A 20,474-nucleotide genomic window follows, 5' to 3' on the forward strand; every position below is an offset into this window, starting at 1 on the left:
TTTCCCTGCGAGCGTAATCGTACGAACATAATTATACACGGTAAAGTGCACTTTTCTTGATAGAGGACGCATAAAATCATACGAATCAACCTCAACCAACAATTCGTAACATAGTTTAGAAAACACGGGAGTCAATAAAATTCACTCGTTCTAGTTTAATTATTCCATTTACATATCCAACTGATCATGTTATCGCGCGATATTATTTAAAAAATATCGCGGTGTTTGTACAATATGTAATGTTAATATTGCAACTAACGTATATGTTTATCTATAATTAATGACAAAACATTTGTGAATCAGCAACGAGTTGTTTCAACATATTACTTGCGCACACGATAGTCGCTGTCGCCGATATTTGCGGTATTACTACTTACTGCCACCCAGTTCAAGCCGTTCCCACGCTTTCAATCTCGTCCATAAATGCATTTTGCGTCGCCTGCTCATTAAATCTCGCATTTTCTCTTTCTATTTTTTTCGATCGAAACTGTCCTCTAGATTTTTTTTTGTGCATCGGCAAATTGCGTCTCCTTGAGAACCTCTGACTGCGCGTGACTTAATGGGGGAGACTTCGCCAGCATTTTATTGAGTTACTAAATTATAACGGAAACGTTGCAATTCGAATCTATCCTCGTCTGTTTTTAATGAGACGGCTTGATCGTATTTTGCCGAGAAATCGAGATAAATATTCGTCAAGATTGTAACGGCGCGGCGCGTCCGTCCTGCTAAAAAAATAATAACATTTGCCGGATAAATAGAAGGAGGCGGATAATGAAGAAATAAATGAAACGTGACACTCGATCCAACGCCATGAATTTTTCAAAACCGTTTAAAAGCATTTCGCTGCAAGTCGGAAGTAGCCGTGTGCACTTGCACGTCGCATCTTGGTATTGGCGAAAATTGAATAATACAATGATCAGATTGCGGCCACTGCGTGAAATATCGAGCAAGAAATTTTTCGCGCTGTATGTGTGTATGTAGAATATTAAATAGATATGACATTATCTGATTTACGAGATGGAACATTAATCATTCGCCGTATTAATCATTAACAATCAATCCCGAATTTCGTGAAATTAAGTGACACTCAGAATATATAGGATTAATGCAAGATTTTTACTTTATCTTACGGAGAAAACATTATTAACACGTATCTTAATATAATTTACAATTAATTGAATTTAATTATACATGTCATTATTAATTATGTTATTAAAAATAGCAGAAAAAAAATTTTTCTTATAGGTTCCTTGCGGTTTCCGGCTTTGGAGGATCTCGCTGACCTCGCGCACGAGTATCGAAGTCTCCAAGCAGCCCCTTAAGAGAGAACGACCAACGCGCCACGCAGCGGAGGGTGCTGGTCGCATTCCTTCCCCAATCGGCAAGGTAGGGTGTCGTTGCCGGCCTCCTCGAGGGGCCCGGGGTTACCGACGTTATGCATCGGCGGGCGCGCGCGACGCGGCCATCTTGGAAAAACGAGCGGGCGACGCGCGGCGACGTACGAAAAACAAAATGAAAGCGCTTGCGCCGCCGCTCCGGTATTGAGCGAGGCCCCCGGCGCCTTTTTGCATTTTCATCCCCCCCGCCCCCGTCCTCCACCTCGTCGGCTCACGCATGCCTCCCCTCGCCCTTCGGGCCCTCGGACCGCTGCCACCCCTCGCTGCGCTTTCCCTCGACGTACATACCCCCACGCCGGCACGTCGCGCTCCTTCTCGCCCTCTTCCGCCTCGTCCTCCACCAAGCGCGACTCCGGCGCGTTTCTGCCTCCTTCAACCCCTCTCGCCGGCCAACGCCATGGCCGTTTGCTTTTTTGCGTTTTAACACGTTTTTAAATGAACGCAAAAATAAATACCGCGTCTTGATTGGATCAAGGTCCCGGCGTTGATCGGCTTCGCCGGTTTCACGCCGGAGAGACGCCCGCCGACGTCAATTAAATTCCTGCTTTTTCCTTCGCCGCGGCGTTTTCTTTCTGCGCTTTACTAACGCGGCTGCTAGCGTGCTAAAATCGAATACCGGCGAACGAGACAGCTGCTTCGTCGGGATCGATTGCCTCTGAGGGAACGGAGAATCTTGCTCGTTACAACGCGCGAGGGGTGAACCGTGCGGATCGTATCCGCGCGCGGATAGTTGCGTGGCGCCCTCTTACCCGAGGAACACGTCTAACGAGTGTAGAGCGAACCGGCGAAATTGTTGTATCGATTTAACGGTACGACAAGCTTGTTGTACATTCTGTTTGCGCCATTGACGAATTTGTGCTGTAACTGAGTTACAACGCGTGTCTCCCCATACGCTAGCGCGCAATGGGAAACGAATTGCATATATACTTATGGGAAAATTTATACGCCTACGTTTCGTCATGGCGGGGATAATGCCGGAAGTGCGCATTGTACTTGTAATAATTTCAGCGCTGCAGCCGCTACAGATGTAGATATTAACGTTGGCGCATCGGCGCCACTTAATCAACTATATTTGTAGATAATAGGATATCTGACAACGCTCGCTTGTGAAGCGAGCATGTAACACCGATACCCGCAACCCCTTCCGACCCCCTCAATGTCAAATTGGAATATATTCAGATTTATGTTTTTATTTCGGCAGCAAACTCTTAAAATTCATTTTCACCGATCGGTATCGCATTTGATACCGTAAAACGCGCGTTGAAAAATATCTTTTATATACATATATATAAATACAACAATTCCAAACTGCACGTAAAATGACATAAAAAAAAACATGCGGTGATCAAATATCTTTTAGTCGCCCAGTAGATAAAATAGAATCAGTGTAATACGTTCAAATTGTAAATACGACTGATTCTGCGACCCTTGACGTGACTACGTACACATGATTTAAAATATGGAAACATATTTTTATATATTGAAAAAAAAAAAATTGAGCATTGAACAGGATGGATTGTATAGAGTTAATTTTCGAGGGAAGTCAGAGAGAGAGAGAGAGAGAGAGAGAGAAGGAGAGGAAAATGACTACGAACTCAATTCTCCAACTCTGATGGTTTTTTAAACTTTTTTTTTTTAAAGAGAGAAAGAAAGAGAGAAAGCGCGTCCAAAGTCGTTTATTGCCTGCAGTCTCAAGTAGCCGACGTCCTGTCGTTTCCCTGGAGGGGCAGATGGAGGAATATGACGTGGAAGCAAGCCGCGGGAGTAATATGTGTTTTATAATGCACGGTGCGGGGGATGAGAAGGCGGAGGGGAAAAAAAGGTGGAAGATAGAGCGAGGAAATGTTTTCGCGACCCGCGCGTAGTACCCGCGGGGGCGGCAAGTCGGCAGTCTCCCTTAATAATCTCACATTCTTAAGCACGTCGACTTAATTTGCATTTTAACCGCGCGGCTAAAAAAAAAAAAGAATTTTCAGAGACGACGACGACGACGACGACGACGACGGCGACGACGACGACGACGACAGTGACGTCGGTTTACCCGGTTGGATCGGCGAACCTACCGCACGTCGGGAGGGCATGAATTTTTATTCCTCGTGTCACCGGATAGCGCGTTTTCTGCCCCTTTCCTTCACTTTCTCTCTCTCTCTCTCTCTCTCCCCTTTCTCTCTCTAAAGTAGAAATGCAGATCTCCGGTGACTGGCGATCTCGGGTTGACCGGTTCTCCCGATGTCAGGAGTAATAAAAGGATTAACCCGCTCTCGGCACGCTGAGCAAATACGCTGGCCTTCCGACTGAGGAAGTCGATTGCGAATTTTCCTCGTCTTTTTACATGCAAATCCGATATCACGCTGCAAGTGATAGTTAATCTCATCATATCTTATCGACGTATGTAGATCGAAATTGATCGAGGATCAAGATTGTATTATCAGTATTTAAAAAATGTTAAAACACTTTCGCTGCGAACTTGTTTTTTTTTCCGTGTTGCAGCAATACATATAGAGTTAAGATATATATTTTTTATCGTGATGTAGAAGGAGTGGAAGTATCGAATAAATAAGCTTTATTTATTCAGAAATATCAGCTTTATTCAAAACGGTATCGATTGCTTAAGGAAACGACATTGTAAATTACATTTTAAAATCAGAGAATTTTTCTCGCGAGGGAGGAAATCATATCAAGGCCATTCTACATTAAAACGCAAAAACGCGGGTCGCAACTCGCAAACGAAATAGCCAAATACCAAAACGAAAGCATTAATTAGTATCATTGACCGATTCGCTGTCGCATTCGGTTTGCAATTTATGTCTTATATAGAATAGCTTGTAAAGTAATCCCGCAAGACGTTTTCAGAGTGACTTTTCTTATTACTCTTTTACGAACCGCCGTCTTCCCTTCGAGACCTACGTTTTATCAAGGGTCGTTACCCCCACTATATATTCATGTACATACACTTATCCCTTTGCAAATGCATCAGTGTTGGATCCCCACCATACTTCGGCGAACCCCACTCCGACTCCTTTCCTAGCCCTTTCGTAGGATATAGTGATGGTGGTGGGGTGACGCGATTAGACGCATAGGGGAGGTTAGATGAAAGTTTAGATGAAAATGCAGATGAAAGTTTAGATCACGTTCTACAAGGGTGCGTCAGCCCTATGGCGCGTAAAGGCTTGCCCATACCAGGGAATTGCAATGTAGCTCGACCTGCGAGTTATTCCTTATCGATGTACGTAGATCGAAATTAATCGTGGATTAAGATTGTATTATCAGCATTTAAAAAATATTAAAACACTCTCGCTGCAAACTTGTTTTTTCCGTGTTAATTGCAGCAATACATATAGAGTTGAGATATATATTTTTTACCGTGATGTAGAAGGAGCGGAAGTATCGAATAAATAAGCTTTATTTATTCAGAAATATCAGCTTTATTCAAAACGGTATCGATTGCTTAAGGAAACATTTATTTTGCGACTGTACTTAACGACGTTCTATACTTGATTGATTTTTAAGACGCGTGTATGTTTGCAAAAGATCAATTCGATAAATGATAAATGCTTTCTAAATCTCTATTGAAAGAATTTTTTAATAAAAACTGACAACCGCACTCGTGCAACTCATTTGTGATGTTTAATGTCAACGTTTAGTTAATGTTAGTTATTTAAAATATGGAAAAAGGAGTAGTTAAATAAAAAACGGAAGGATACGTTACATTTAACTCGATTAGTCTTCGGGAAAAAGAATTAAACAAGTAGAAATGTCTATCGATATACATGAGAACTTTTCAAGAGACGAGTGAAAGCTGTAAAAAAAAAAACCTATCACTTAATAAAAACAATTATATCGTTACTTTCTCGGCGCGCTACTATGACAAAAAGAAGACGCTGCGGTTTTTGTGCACGGAACATCATCAATTATCCTAATAACGCCGCTTAATCACGAGCAATTACTTGGATATATGCATTTCGGCGTGCTAGCGGAGCACTGTCACGCGACGCATTAGAAATCCTTAGAGCTTAAAAGGGCAACAATGCGGCGGAACATACAGTGCCACTGTTCCTCGGAGAAACCACTCAAAGGGTTTACAAAAGCATAACCAGCTAGCAAGCCCGGCTGCAGAGAGAACGCGAATAAATGCATCGCAGTAATTATCAGGGAACGGGACAAGTGAGTAACAACGCCCGCGCGTAGTTCTAACAAACTTTCGCATTTAATTATATGTCCTGTCTCTTGCGATCGCGATTGCACCGTTCGCCGGGATAAATGGTCCGCGGCTGTGGAGCATTAAAAATGCCGAAGATTAAAAGCGATATTAAATGCGACTGTCATACGCCGATCGCGGTGACTTCCGCAAGCTTTCGATGCGCATCGATCGTCCAACGATCCGGCATTGTCTCTCCCGGCAATCAGTTTTTTTTTTTTCCCGTCGACATTTTCCGCGTGCGCGTTTCCTCACGAGGTAAAACACTCCCGCGTCGCTCTTCGGATTACTCTTAGGGAGGGAAGGGAAGGGGAGGGGAGGCGAAGGAGGGCGAAAAAAAAATCCTGCGGCCACAAAGAAAGCACCCGGGGAGAGGCTCGCGACATACACGCGGCTCTCGAAATTTCGAAAAAAGCGTCTCCCTTTTCCGTGTGCATTTCGTGTGCGTCTCGCGGCTGCGCCGACGTTGCATCGCGCATTATTTAATGGACGGTTTTTCGCTTTGTTCGGCCGACTCATTAACCGCGGGGCCTCCCGATTGTACTTTGCGCCCGTTCTCCGGCTGCACCGGAGAACCGTGGCTCGTTGTTCCGGAGGTTGGGACGCGGGAGGGAAGGGGAGCGAGGGGGGGCGTCGCCGGGGGGATGAAGTGGAGTGGAAGAGAGTGGCGCGCGCGCGGGGGGACGTGCAGTCGCGTCGTTGCATAATGAACAGGACGCCGGCACCCCCAGGCCCCCGTTCTGCCTTCACCGAAACCCCCTTGTCTCCCCGTAGGCGCCTCACTCGCGCGCCCTCATCCCCGTCCTTTCGTTCTCTCCCGCGCGGCCACTGCCTCCTCCTCCCTCCCTCCCCCCCTCCCCCAACTCCACCCCTCATCAACCTATTATTTCTCCGTATTACGTTACGTCGCGTTACGTTACGTGCCGCGTCGCTGTTCGAGACTCGGCGGAACGGCAAAAATGATGATACCTTCTAGAAACAAGAGCGCGAGATCGCCGCGGGGACGCCCTCGGCGCCCACACGCCGTCCGTCCTTCGGTTTCTGGTTTCCAATCGAATGGACGCAGAGCACGGCTCGGTTTACATCTTATGGGCTATTTAAGAAACTACTAATCGCAGCTATTTAGCAATCAGCTCTGCCGCGAAGGTAACGATACGTGAAATGAGAAGGGAAGCAACGATTTGAGAAAGGAAGAACTTGAGATTATCCTTTTTTGTTTTTGAAATCGACATTTTCCGTCTTCGCGGGACGGGAAAAAAAAAGAGATGATTCAGAAAGCTCAAAGGTAGTAATATTACACAGACATGTCGAAATCGCGTCTTCCGAATTTGTCTCTATTTTTATGTGTAACGCGCGCGCAGAACTAATTAGCGGACGGCCGTTGTACCGCCAGGCAACGATAGAAAGTTACCTGGAAAACTCGCTAAAGCGAATCTAGACAGTCTTTTTATAGCGGCTTCTCTTTGCCTCCACTCCCTCCCTCTCTCCCCCCTCTCTCTCTCCCTCTCGCTTTACCCCCCTATCCGCGCCCGTGTATCCCAATTTAGCGCTCCCTTTTCTTCGCTCTCATTGAAACGTTGGACAGACGTCCGTGGATTAATGCAACGTTTCGTGACGTCGGCCAGCGCATAGCGGGTAATACGATAGTGAAATTTTAATACCGTGGCGCATTTTTTCCCGTAGCTACGAACCTTTCCTGCGTAGTACGTATCATCCGCTTTTTCAAAAAATATTTTATGCGCGGCGCGGCTCCACCGTAATGCGGACGCGCGTAAAACAATTAAATCTCCAACTTAAATAATCAAGGGACATCTTGAAAAGAGGAGAACGTTCTCGTGTCTCGGGATCGTCTTCGATCTCTTCCAATTCGATCTTCTTCACATTTCGAACACTGTTACATTCATGGATTCTGATATATATGGTAATCTGAAGACTTTTTTTTTGTTCCAGAAGGCATATACCTCCCCTAATGAAGCCTGATTTTCTTGATAACCACGGATGGCGGACAGACGATCCCAACAGAGAGAGAGAGAGAGAGAGAGAGAGAGAGAGAGAGAGAGAGAGAGAGAGAGAGAGAGAGACACCGGTGAAACGTCGTTTCGTTCGCGGCCGGTGAAACGACGTTTCCGGTTTTCGGGCGTTGTTCCGGTTGAATTTGGAAAGAGGACTGTACGATGGGGGATGGTACGCAACTTTACAACACGGACAGACACGTATAGGCATGACGGGGTGCTGCCCTCTGCAGGCTAAAATTAGAGGGTTGCTGTCCGAAGTTCTCCGCTACACGTTTGCATTTCCTATGCACTATTTCCCACGTGTAGGTGCGTACAGTCCTGCGCGAAACTCGGGCTCGCTGCCGCCTCCGCCGCGCCAGCCGATGCGCGTGTACAGAATTTATCAGCTTATCGCCGATTGATTTATTGCGCGCAAGGAGAGCAAAAAAATGCGCCGAATCCATGAATGAAACTGTTTTCGCCGGTCCCGCCACGCACGTTTGCACGCGCGCGCGCGCGTACGTAACTTTTTATTCGACGTTATATTTTATGAAAGCGACTTGTTAACGCGTGCAACTTCTGGCGAGTGTTTTTTTCTCGACCGATCTGCGCCTTTTTGTTATCATTTCAACGTAACTTTGCGATGCACTCTGACTGCCATTCGAAGATTTTAAGACACGACATATAAATGTCTAACATATATTGCAGAGGAGACTTTTAATTAATCTGAACACTAATTCTGTCAGATTTATTAAGTATATCATTAATATTATATAAATAAAGCAGTTGGATGCAATATTCAAGGAAGACTTACATAATATTTTACAGATAGATCTGTTCCACTTATTATGCTACTTTTTCTATTAATTATAGTATTATCGCGATTAATTAAAACAATACACTGTTAAATATTAAAGGATCGCAGTAACACAAATTTTCTGAATAAGTGGCGTCGATGTCAACGGTATGTACCTATTAAATAGCAAACTAAATTTAAATCAAATTTAATATTATATACTTTCTTGAGTTTAACTCCATTTTTTAAATTAACTTAATGGCATGTTAAGTAGGAGCACTGGTGACCTATAAAAATGATTAAAAATGACTCAAAATTGGATATTCGACATTAAAAATTTAACAATATATTAAGATAGGATGTGATTTAAAATTATTAAATCGATCATCAGGATATTTTTGTTTATCTCTCTTTCTCTCTCTGTCTCTCTCCCTATATTTCCTTTATTTTCAGTCTTCCTATATAGCTGCCTCGAAGACAACCTTGCGGTCGTTAATTATTTAAGGAGACCTTTAATGAAGATAATGCCATTTTTTCGAAATGATGACGAAGCCAATCTCGAGGAACCAATCTCGCAATCATTAGAGGATTTTCGCGGAGGACTGTACTCGCGTACCCTCTCCAGAGGCATTAGACGCAGTGTATCGGCGGCCGTGCTCGTGCGCGAGTATTAGACACCATGCCCGCAGCTCATTTGCCAACTCCGGCAAATTTACCAAATTTAAATGCAAAATCGGCCGGTGCTCCGCCGGTTCGATGGAGGTGCAAGCGAGACGGCGCGCGCGGGGTGGCGTGCGGGCGAGACGAGGAACGGGAAGGCGAACAGAGGATACGAGAGACAGAAAGATAGATATAGGAACGAGGAGAGTGTACGAGCGAGCGAGAAAGGGGTGCGCGGCGGCAGGGTGCGCGGGGTAGAGGGTAGGTGAAAGCGCACGGAAGAGACGAAGAGGGAAACGAAAAGCTCGAGCGAGAACGGAATATATAGATAGATAGAAGCACGATAGTGGAGAGCCAGGGAGAGCGAGAGAGGGTGGACAGGAAAGAGGGACGGAGACAGAGACCGTGGTAGGAAACTCAAATGGTCGCAATGGTGCGGTATAGTAGTCAGGCTGGTTGTCAGGCGCAGCATGCGATTGGTTCGCCGACCGTGTGTTACCTCTGTCTCTCTCGCTTTCTCTCTCCGCTTTACGTGTCTATTCCGCTATTCGTCCGTCTTTCTTTCGCCGCTTCGTATTCGCCACACCGACCTTCTCGTTTCCACTCGCGCGCACCCTGCGCTTCGTTGCTGTCACGCGAGGGTTGCCGCCGTGAATCTCGAGACGGAGGGATCTGACATCTTTGACAGTCCGGCGAAGAAAAGTTTCGCAAGAGAGATGGGCCGAGAGAGAGAGAGAGAGAGAGAGAGAGAGAGAGAGAGAAAGCGAAAGAAGAGGGTCGTGAAAGAATCCTTCCTCTTTTTTTATCTAGAAAGTTTAATTAAAAGTCTTTTACTTACTAAAATAGGTCGAAACGAATAAATTACTAAAAATAAAAGAAAAACCGATTAAAAATCAAATATTTTACTATAATGTAGAGCCACAATTTTTGAAAAGTCTTTCAGAATTCTATTTCATGTACAATATAAGCAATCTAATACTGATCTAAAAAAATAGAAAAGCTCGCGCAATAATGACCGCTTGATAATTCTAGTCTTAAGTAATTTGATGCTATAATACATGTTATCACGTCGCGGTAATTTGCGTTTGTGTACCGCGTTGCAACAAAGTGACTACAGAGACCATATGTTTATTGCGTGTCCTCTTTATTGAAATATTAAATAAATGCGCGATAGATATTAATTCGATGACTAACTGTTCAATGAATACTTTTCGCCTTTTGAATCTTTCCACTCTAATAAATTAATTGGAGCTGTTTTGATAGAACGAGGAGGAGGGATAATGTGTGGCACCGAGGTATTTTTCAATGATGAGATAATTATTATCGATTATTTAAAAACAGCTGTGAAAACCGAGTGTACCATTATCTTTTTAGTGACCCCGTAATGAATATTAATTTTACGAATTAACGAAAAATACATCTGTATCACATTTATTCTACCGCGGGGCAATTACCGGGATTTATCCTATACATTTCAGGTGAAGTATTTCTTTTTAAGCGTGTCGGAGTAAAACTACAAAAACTGTGTGTATATCTGACATGCAGTTTCTAGTGAACTGCATAGTGTGTGTGTGTGTGTGTGTATAAAAACAAGTGTTGCTGGTCGAACGTAGATTGAGCGCGGCGCGGCATGCGGCATTAATTCCGAGGAGAAGAAGATACGTTACCGGACGCGTCCGATTTCGGGCCGAGATCTAAATCCCTGGCGGAGAAAACCGGCCTGCACTAAAATCGTCAATCAATGTCTCACGCTCTTGCCGCGCCCCCGTCCCGGCCCGGTTCAACCCTTCGCGCTCGCCGCCCATCCGCCCACCTATTCACCCCCCTCCCCCCCCTTCGGAGGTACCGTCGATCGCTCGTCGTCGCTGGGGCACACACAGCCAAAGGGTTGCCAATTATTATTCGCGGTACACTTCGCACCGTTTTGTTGTTCATCGGCAGCGCCGTTTATTATTCATCGTTCATCATATTGCGGTGCCCGTTACAACGGTGCAGTTACAACACGACGACGGGCAGAATACGCCGGGCCGGCGTTGTTTCGCGTAGCGTTACACCGTTACGCCGACGTTACGAATGGCACAGAGGGCGAAAGCGCGTGCTCGCACGCTCGCCGCTGCTCCCGCGTGTGTACACGCGCGTGTGCGCGTGTCGGTACACCGCGTGTACGCTCGTCAAAATACAAAGTGAACACGAGTCCGCCATGGGGACGTTTATTGTGCACTCGTACGTTGTTTTATCGGCGTTACATTACGCGATAGTTTTCAGTACTCCGCCCCCTCCCGCGCTTCTTTTAATAATGCGCATTACGATAATATCCCTTTGTGGCTGAAGCTCGACGAGCGGGAGGGGCGGCGAAGCGAAATACCCCACCGCGGTTTTGATATTTATATGCGTTCGACTCGTCGGACTCGCGAGACACGAGCGGGTGTAAAATTCGACAGCCATTGCTGGTTTCTTATTGCCCGGTGATAATTACTTTGTAATTAAGCTCGGGCGTTCGACGGCTGATACAGGAACGCAACTTAATCCATGCCGGCGAAGATATCTAACGCGATATCGCATTTGTTACATTCCGATTACGTGCGTCACTAAACAGAGAAGTTAATTATAAATCGGCAGATCGACTCGCGCATTTACGCGCGCGTGAATTTTAATTAAAACGAAGAAGCGCAAATATTTGCGGAATCTACCTCCCTTTTTTCTCTCGCGACGCTCCCACATACTAATTTTCAACAAGATTCAGGCTGTCGCGCGAACAAATTTCAACAAATGTCAACATTCGCATTGTTTGTTTTCAGCGCAAAATATTTTTCATATGTTAATTCCGCTACTGTACCGCGTAATATCGAAATCATACATTTACAGCATTCATATGCTATGCACTATCCAAAATTTATATATAATTGTTTCCAAGCGCACTAACTTATTTCGTATAGGAAATTAATAAATCACCGTTCATGGCTGAAGAACAAAGATATAACGAAAAAGTGCAACAAGTATCTGAAGCAGGATATGCACGTAATACGATATGCATAAATAAATTATTATTTTAAATATATTGTACGTATTTGCCGCTCGTCGCTCGTATATGTTTATACGCGTATCTTTCTATTATCATTTTATACCACGCTATTTAGAATAATAATCATGCCTGTATCTATAAAATTGTGAAAAGCAGCAACAATTCTCTGTTACATAATTTCAAAGAATGTCACACTTACGACCAACATCGCACATCGCCCACGCATTACTTTAACTTGTAATTATATGCGCTCGTAAATGCAAAGTGCGAGTGTTATAAGGACTCGTAATTCAAGGAATGCATGACGCTCGAATTTAGAGTCAGTCCCGCCCAGTAAATTTCGGAGCGCGCGGAATAATGAGGACGAATGTCGCCGGCATAACTAAAAAGAGAACAAAATCTTGGACGACCAAACTTTGGTATTAATAGAGGAAATCCGGAATGCGTCCGACACTGAGGATATATCTCTGTACCCCTCCGTACTCGCCCCTTCTCTCTCTCTCTCTCTCTCTCTCCCCCTCTCTCTCTCTCTCTGTCTCTCTCGTGGTGTAATTTTAAATTGCCGCGAAATTTATGGAAACCCACTTCCACATGTTCCTCTCGTTCTCTTTTCATCTAGTGATTATTCTAAGTTCATAAAATAACACAAGCAATGCAAAACTTTCGCTTTTCAGGATGTCGTTTGCGAAATACACTATGCAAAAAGCGCCATTGAAAATTTCAGGTATTATAGAATATAACAAAATATAGAATATTATTTTGTACTCGGAAGCGCATTACTAAAGTGGTTTTTGTCATTTGTACGTAAAATTTTTAAACAACATTGTTGAATATATCTACCGCGATATGACTTGAATTATTCTTCCTTCCGTTCCTTTTTCTCCTCGTCATATCATTAATTCTGATGACGATAGTAATAATTATTCGTTTATGTAAATCAGAAAATTACACATCTTGTATATTCTAAATAAATTCGTCTTCACCCTCCCGATTTTTTCGCATCAGCGCGAGCGACTCCAAAAAATGTCTCGGGTCGTATTTGCCAAACAAAGTAATTTAACACGAATTAACATAAATCACTCAAGTTTCGTTCGTGGTTGTTCACTCGCTCGCGCGTTCGTCCGTTCGACTCGACAGTTTGCCATCCCTCAACCAACCCCCGCCACCACCCATCAGTGTTACCCTCATCCGATTCGAGGCAACGGCCGATTACAACGTTCCGACAGAAATTTTCAATTTTCGAACTTTCCAGTCACGGGTTCTCGTACTTGTTCGAATAATTTCCAATCGACTGATTCCTTCCGCAATATCTTCGTCTTCCGTTTTGCGTCAACATCGATGAGTTTACAATTTTTTGACGTCGGACTGCGACATGTTGTAAATGCTCGATCTGCCAACCGTCAATGAAGGCGATCAAGTGTAACAGCGAGATCGAGGAAGACAGCAGGAGAAATTTATGTACTTGAATTATTCTCTGTATAATATGCAGAATTCATCAAATATGTGTTAATATAATAAATCATATTTGATTTTCATAAAAATAAATATATTTAGCGTGAAAATTGAAGGATGACATTAAATAATATCTCATTAAATTTTCCACTAATTCTTTTAGAGTTTTGATTTTTTTAATTATATTAATTTATTAAAAAATTGTTTTCTTGTAATATGAAAATTTGTATATGTATAACAAAGAACGGTTTTGCTGAATGTCTAAATATTTAGCTATACATACAGCTACACATACATACTCTGAAAATAATTTTGTTATGCAATTAAAATAATTATTGCGGATTCCAATTGGTTGCTAGAATGTCAACACTTTTTATAGTTTTATATTTTGTACATCATGTTTAAACGTTCTTTTACACAAAATTGTTTTGATGGTCCAACATAATTATTTTCAAATCTGTATTTATAAAAATAAATTTTCAAATATTTCAGTACACACACACACACACACACACACACATACAAAATCGTTCTTTCCATTTAATAAAGTGATAAAGAGTTATTATTAATAAAGATTTTATAGAAAGGTTCTGACACAGAAACATCAAGAAAGGATGAGAAAAATGAGAAAAGAGGTACTAAAGATTTGGGGTTGGTGAGGGTGCTCGCTATTTATTTTTCTACCCGCACTCACATCTCCCGGGAAAGCGCGGGTATGCGGGCGTCATTAACGCCAACCTTAACCGCTCCCCGCATGCATCTCACGTTCTCTTCGAGCTTTATTAACCATTTGCGGCGAGCTGACCTCTCGCTATCCAATAACTACGCGGCTAGCAAGTCGTTCCTTTTTATTGTCTCGGATAAGACCAGGTGTAGCACCTTCATTTGCAATGATGCGCGCGTACGTCCGATCGAGTTTACGGCCCCCAAGATGCACTTTGTTCGCGATCTCGCTACCGCGGTAAATGCTATCTCACGGCTGCTCAAAGAGCTTTATCCGCAATTTTCGCCACGATACGAGAATACAACGTTAGCTTATTGAACAAGAGACCATTATGTTACTCGTCCCTTTTGCGCGCGCGCGTCGTTTCATGCGGTAAAACGCAAGAAAACTCGAACGAATATCTTTTCATAACGGTTAGATTCTAGAACTCGGAGACGGTTAGAAGCTTCCGTAGAGATGATCTTGTTTGCAGGACCGGTTGGAGGAAGAGCGGTCGCCTTTAACGAAACAAGTTTTTCACCCGTGGACCCCCCATGTGAGATTCACGCGTACAGTTTGAGATAAATTTATGTTCTTTCGTATGCAGATGACGCAGCATCACTCTAATAATATAGAACTTGCAAGATCACCAATACACATAAAACGTAAATTACATTCTTTCATACAATTTTAGCGAAAACTGGGATAAATGACGGGGAATTTTCGAACGTTTTATTATAAATTACTAATTTTTGAAACAGTATCTTTGTAATGTGCGTATTATTATTTCATTCAGATTAAATTTAAACGTATTTAAATTAATATATGGTATGTCTCTCGCAAACCTGAATAGATAAAGAATTCAACGTGTTCGTTAATCGATCTAATGAGAAATTAAAATCGGATCGATATGGTAATCTTCGTTTTCGGTTTCTCTACGTGAAACACAACGTTCTCAACTATTTCAAGCTGGCGTTAAAGGAGATAAGTTTTTCTTCCGGTATAAACGAGCAACCGTCTATCTCGGAACGAGTTTTGAAATTGTGGACCACCGCGGACTCGTTTCTTCACAAAGAAACGCAAGGGATGTCGCATCTCGCGTAGGGAAAGAACTCGTTTCCTCGCGAGAACGTGGCGCTGGACCGCGAGGGATGCCACATTTCGCGGGGATGCGTTATAATGGCAGCCCCCCAATGGACGAACGGGCGATCTCCGTTTTTTGGAAGAAACCAGACGAACCGGTGCGGACCCCACCTGGTTCCGGAGGACCCCCAGCCGTTATTCAGGTTTCCACGCTTGTCCACGGAGTGGACGAAGTGCCTTTGATATTCAGATCTGGCGGCGATTCACGCGATCGCAAGGATCGCGAATCACCTTTGGCGCTTTTGAGCCCTCAGTGCCGTCGCAGTCGCGCTGTCAAAGAGACGAAACGCGGAGAGTTTTGTTCGTTGGAAAAGAGTGTCGGACTGTCTGTCTACGGACAAAGAATTCTTCTGATCAACTGCGATGATGAACAGGACATAGACACTACATGTGTCAATCTTCCGTTTCGATTAATGTTTCTGGGGTGAGTGTAGACATCTGTGACATTACGTTGGAATTTTTATTGACGTAAAATTGGATTCATAGATATCATTTGCAAATTTTTATCTATCAACTTGATATTTTGTCTGATATCATTATTATCCATCGAAATACATGTTGTTATACGTATAACAACCGTAACTAGATAGAAATTTAATAAAAATAATGATTTGTTATTGATTATTAATTAGAATATATTATATAACTCTTTATATTTATTTTGCGTTTATAATTATCTGCTAAACGAATTATATTTGTACGGTCAATACATACTGTTTTACAAGTTTTTACTTTTTAATGAAATCGTATATAATTTGTTACACTCTAGACATCTGAATCAATATATTGCTTTCAACAATAGTATTATTTATTGCTATTGGAATTAATATAATAATATTTTCCGTTTCTTTGATTTGATTTGATCTTGATATTTCCCAATTGACACATCCTTAAAGCAAAAAAAAAATGGAAATAGCAGTACACGAGTAAAGCGCTTAAAAAGAAAGGGAGACTGGCGTGCTAATAAATCGGTAAATCGCGAGTTAATTCCGTTACGTCGGGGTGATTCTGAGCGATTCGTTCGAATAAAAAAGGAGCAGGCTCGCGCGCGCAGGCCAGATGCAGGAAAAAGGAAGAAAAGTGGATGCTGCCGGGACGCCGGCGAGAGCGGCTTTAAAGTGATCTCGACGAGTGAGAAAAAAAGAACGCGTTGCGGGATGATGGAACGGCGAAATAAAAAAGAGAAAAGCTCGAAGAATTCGATAAACCTTGAAGCAGCCTAAAGAGTTTAAATTCGGATGCCGCGTCGTTCGTCATACACTTTACTTCTTTCCTTCTTTTCTTTTTTTTTTTGTCTTATTTACTATTACACATTCCTGTAGAGCTTCATCGTCCCGATATTTGCATTGCGCCACACGCAATAGATATTTTAACATATGTAAATCATCCAGATATAAATATCCCTGAAAAATCGAAGTCCTCTCTCTGCGGCACACGTAAAAAGAGAGCGGCTGCCTCAAATTTGTTTACAAATTAGCTCCATCCATGGATATAAATATATGGTGGAAAAAATAAATTTCTCTACCCTTGTCCACTTTACGCGAATTGCGGTGAAACGGTGTTTTTTTTTTTTTTTTTTTAAAGAGCGTTGCTAATCCCGAAACTGCTGATCTGGCGATCAAACAGTATCGGCTGCCGCTGCTCGCGCGGCGCATTTTGAAAATGTAAAAGCAAACTCAAAGCCGGTCGCGCTACGGTGCGAATTGCAACTAAACTAAAACCGCGTTTCGCCTACCACCCTCCCTCCCCCCCTCGGGCTCACCCCATACCTCTCGTCCCCGATTCTCTCTATTGAGCCTTCATCTTTCTCTCTCTCTCTCTCTCTCGCTCTCCCTGCCGTTTCCGCAAACCTGCGTACACCATGCTTCTCTCTCTCTCCCTCCCTCTCTCTCTCTCTTCACTCCCGACTTTCCCGCGGGAGAGCGGTTAAAACAAATGAGCGGGCAGTGCCGGCCTTAAATTAGCGCCGGCAGGGGTGGTTTTCACTTCTACCCTTAAATTAGGACTAAGCCTCGTGCCTCCAAGTTTCACGGTTTTGATCGGATGAGTTACCGCCGTTGAAAGTTACAGCGACGGGGATTAACGTCCGCCTTTCTCGCGCCGAGGAATACCCGGCTGTTGCGCCGCGTCGGTGAACACTTGGGGGGGAAAAAAAATGCGAATCCATCCTTGCGCGGCAAGTTAAATGTCGTACCACGCACGGTATGGCAAAGTTTCTCGCGGATTGTGGGATAAAGTAAACGTCTCGAGAAAAAGTAGGAACAACATCGAATAAAATCATGATTATCGAATTTAATGATCTTATTTAGAAAATGAGCAATGTGAATAATAGAAACGGACGAATAAATAAGATCACATGCTATATATAAATAATAAAAAAAGATTTTAAATTTTAATTTCTCTTGCAGAATTTCTGAAAGTTTATTTCTGCGTTTATAAAACTTGTGTTTTTTATATCGCGAATTTTAATGAATCGTAAATTCAATACAAATAAAAGTACAAAAATCAGTAGTACACGCAAGAAGTAGTACCACATTGGGAAAGATTCGTTTCGTGAACGAACGAATGTGTCCATATCCTGAGAAATTCTGTCACCCTGCAATTCGCCGCTGTACGCCCGATTTCGCGCGGTCGCGGATCTAATTGGCTAACCTTCTGTTCCCTATTCCGCGCTGAAACGTGGCATGCCGTATCCGTGGAGGAAAGTTACCCCCTCTGACATCGAGACCAATCAACGGCGCGGTACGAACGAACGGAGACAGGAAGTCGGAAAAAGAGCGAGGGAAAGTTAGGCGAGTCAAAGTGGGTGGTGGCGACGCCGGGTGCTGAAATCAGTCGCAGAACCGCGCCTGGAATGGAATCGCGTTTAATCCAATAGCGGTCCTTAATAATCGAATAAAGCTAGGTCCGAGAAATCGCGTCTAAGCAGACTCTGGGATGAGTTACCCATCCCGGCGAAAAGGAGGAGGAGGAGGAGGAGGGGGTGGCTTGACGAAGTTGGGTGGTCGATGCGAGAGAAGGTGGCGGTGGCATAGGAAATTCAACCACCCTCTCCCCCTTTTCCAGGAGCTCCCTTGGTGTACGTCGCGCGGCTCGGTCGCGGCCATGTTGCCAGAATTGCCACCACCTACCCCCTTTCTCCCTCTTAATATCCCACCGCCTAGTCATCTAGTCCTGCCGGGTCCGCTATGTAAATGTGAACCAACCCGACCCTCCTCCTCGTCGACCCCCCATATACCTCGCCCCTCTTCTATCCCTTCGGCTCACCGGGCTCGCCGCCACCCCCCGCGAACTGCCTCCAACTAGCAGCCCCTAAATCTAAGTCCGCCGGAGCGGTACACTCTGAGTAGAAAACGCTATGTTTGGTCCGTGGGTTCGTTCTTGATTGCAGAGAGGAAGAATGCTCCTTGATGCTTTTTCTGTGAAAGAACTTTAAAAAAGAGGAAACTATTTTATTCTTATTTTTTTATTTATATACGGGAAATTGTCTTAAGATAAACTAAACATTCGAAGAAAGTTGTGAAATTATGAAAAAGGTACTCTACATTATTAAGAATTTTTTAAACATGCTTTCGGAATATTTACTTGACTTTTGCATTGTGTAACGAAATCGAAAGCGAGAGTGATACAAAAGCGTCACATTTAAATGCCGCGACAAACATGCCGGTTACCATTATTCTTACAGATTACTCGAAAAATATAAAGATTCCAGATGATTCTAATAAATCGCGGATAATTAGTATTAAATCGAGGATTATTTAAGCAAGGGAGCTTCGTACAGCGGAGTAATGAAAGCATTACGTAACTCCGGCTCCTCGTATTTGCCTTCAGGCGGTGTCCGCTGAAATTCATCGCGAGAAACGACCTCACGTGCTCTCGCCGGATAATAGAAGAACTCCTTCCGCCGCGGCCTTAATTAATTGCTTTAAAATATCTCGTTTGACTTTTCCCAAGACTCCGCCGTATCCCGGTACGGTACGTGTACCCCTATCGTCACCGTGCGTAATCACCGTTCGTTTCTCATCCGGCGCTCTCTTGCCGTAATTTTGTCGGGAAGGGTTGAGTCATTACGCCCAAAGAACTAACAGGAATTCCCAGATTGCTGCGAGGTTGTGCTGCAAACCCCTAACCCTCCTCGTCCTCTTTCTCCTTCTCCTCCTGCTCCTCTTATCCTCCCGTTCTGGCAGTCCTGTTGGCTATCCTAACGGTATATACTACGGTCTACGGTGTACGGAAGGGCGCCATTACCCCACGGACAGCAAGTTCTAAGCGCGCTAAATAATGGCCGCTAGAAATTCAACGGGGGGTCGAAATGCCCGTATGGCGTTGCGAATACTATCACGGCTACCGTGGTACCTAAACATACGCGCGGGCTCGTATATACGTGCGAATCTACGCCGTTAGTGTCCACCCTCGACCCGTCTACGTGGGAGTGAGTATTAATTTAGGCACGTAGTCCTTTCCCCGGCGAGCTAAGAAAAATGCCTGCACGTTGGGGAGCTGGCCCGTTAGAATTTAATCTCACGTCATAGGAGGGACGGCGTGCTCATCGACGCGTGCGTGTAGACGCGGCCGCGCGTGTGGTGGTATGCGCGGTGGTGATGGTCGACGAAGGTTGGAAGAGCCCGAGAATACGGGAGGGAAAGGGGGACGTAAGAAAAATGCGCGGGGGAGTAGGAAAGACCGAGGAGGTGGACGGACGCCTGGGAGACGGAGAGAACCCTCTCACGGGAGGGTGGAACGCAGTAGCGGGGAAAACGTTTCAAAATCGCTTATATCCTGTTCATCGTAACACTCTCGAGTGGAGGCACGTAGATGCAAACGGAAAGAGAAAGAGAAAGAGAAAGAGAGAGAGACAGCGAGGAAGAGAAGTAGAAGGGGAACGATAGAAGAGCGTGAAGCGGATGGTAATGAGAACGCTGGACTTGAATAATGATTGTAAATTATATATACACATAAAATGTTACATATATATATATATATATATATATGTATGTATACATACTACGAGTGCAAAGTTGTAAAGTTAACGGTTGTCACGTACGCTCGTCGATTCTCTTCCAGTTTTTTGGACATTGCACTAGATAACTTTGCTGTCCGATACGAATG

General features: G+C 43.9%; 1 long non-coding RNA gene across 1 annotated transcript in view; it reads left to right on the top strand.

The window, feature by feature from the left end:
- LOC118646732 overlaps nt 1–20,186 on the top strand; it is a 92,132-nt gene extending 71,946 nt beyond the window's left edge. Inside the window, exons 3-4 of the long non-coding RNA XR_004964184.1 lie at nt 1,246–1,386; nt 7,546–20,186. This is a non-coding gene — a long non-coding RNA (uncharacterized LOC118646732). The remainder of the gene's footprint in view (nt 1–1,245; nt 1,387–7,545) is intronic.
- The last annotated feature ends 288 nt before the right edge of the window (nt 20,187–20,474 follow it).

Source organism: Monomorium pharaonis, chromosome 7 (assembly GCF_013373865.1).
Source record: "Monomorium pharaonis isolate MP-MQ-018 chromosome 7, ASM1337386v2, whole genome shotgun sequence".
NCBI classification, from domain to species: Eukaryota; Metazoa; Arthropoda; class Insecta; order Hymenoptera; family Formicidae; genus Monomorium; species Monomorium pharaonis.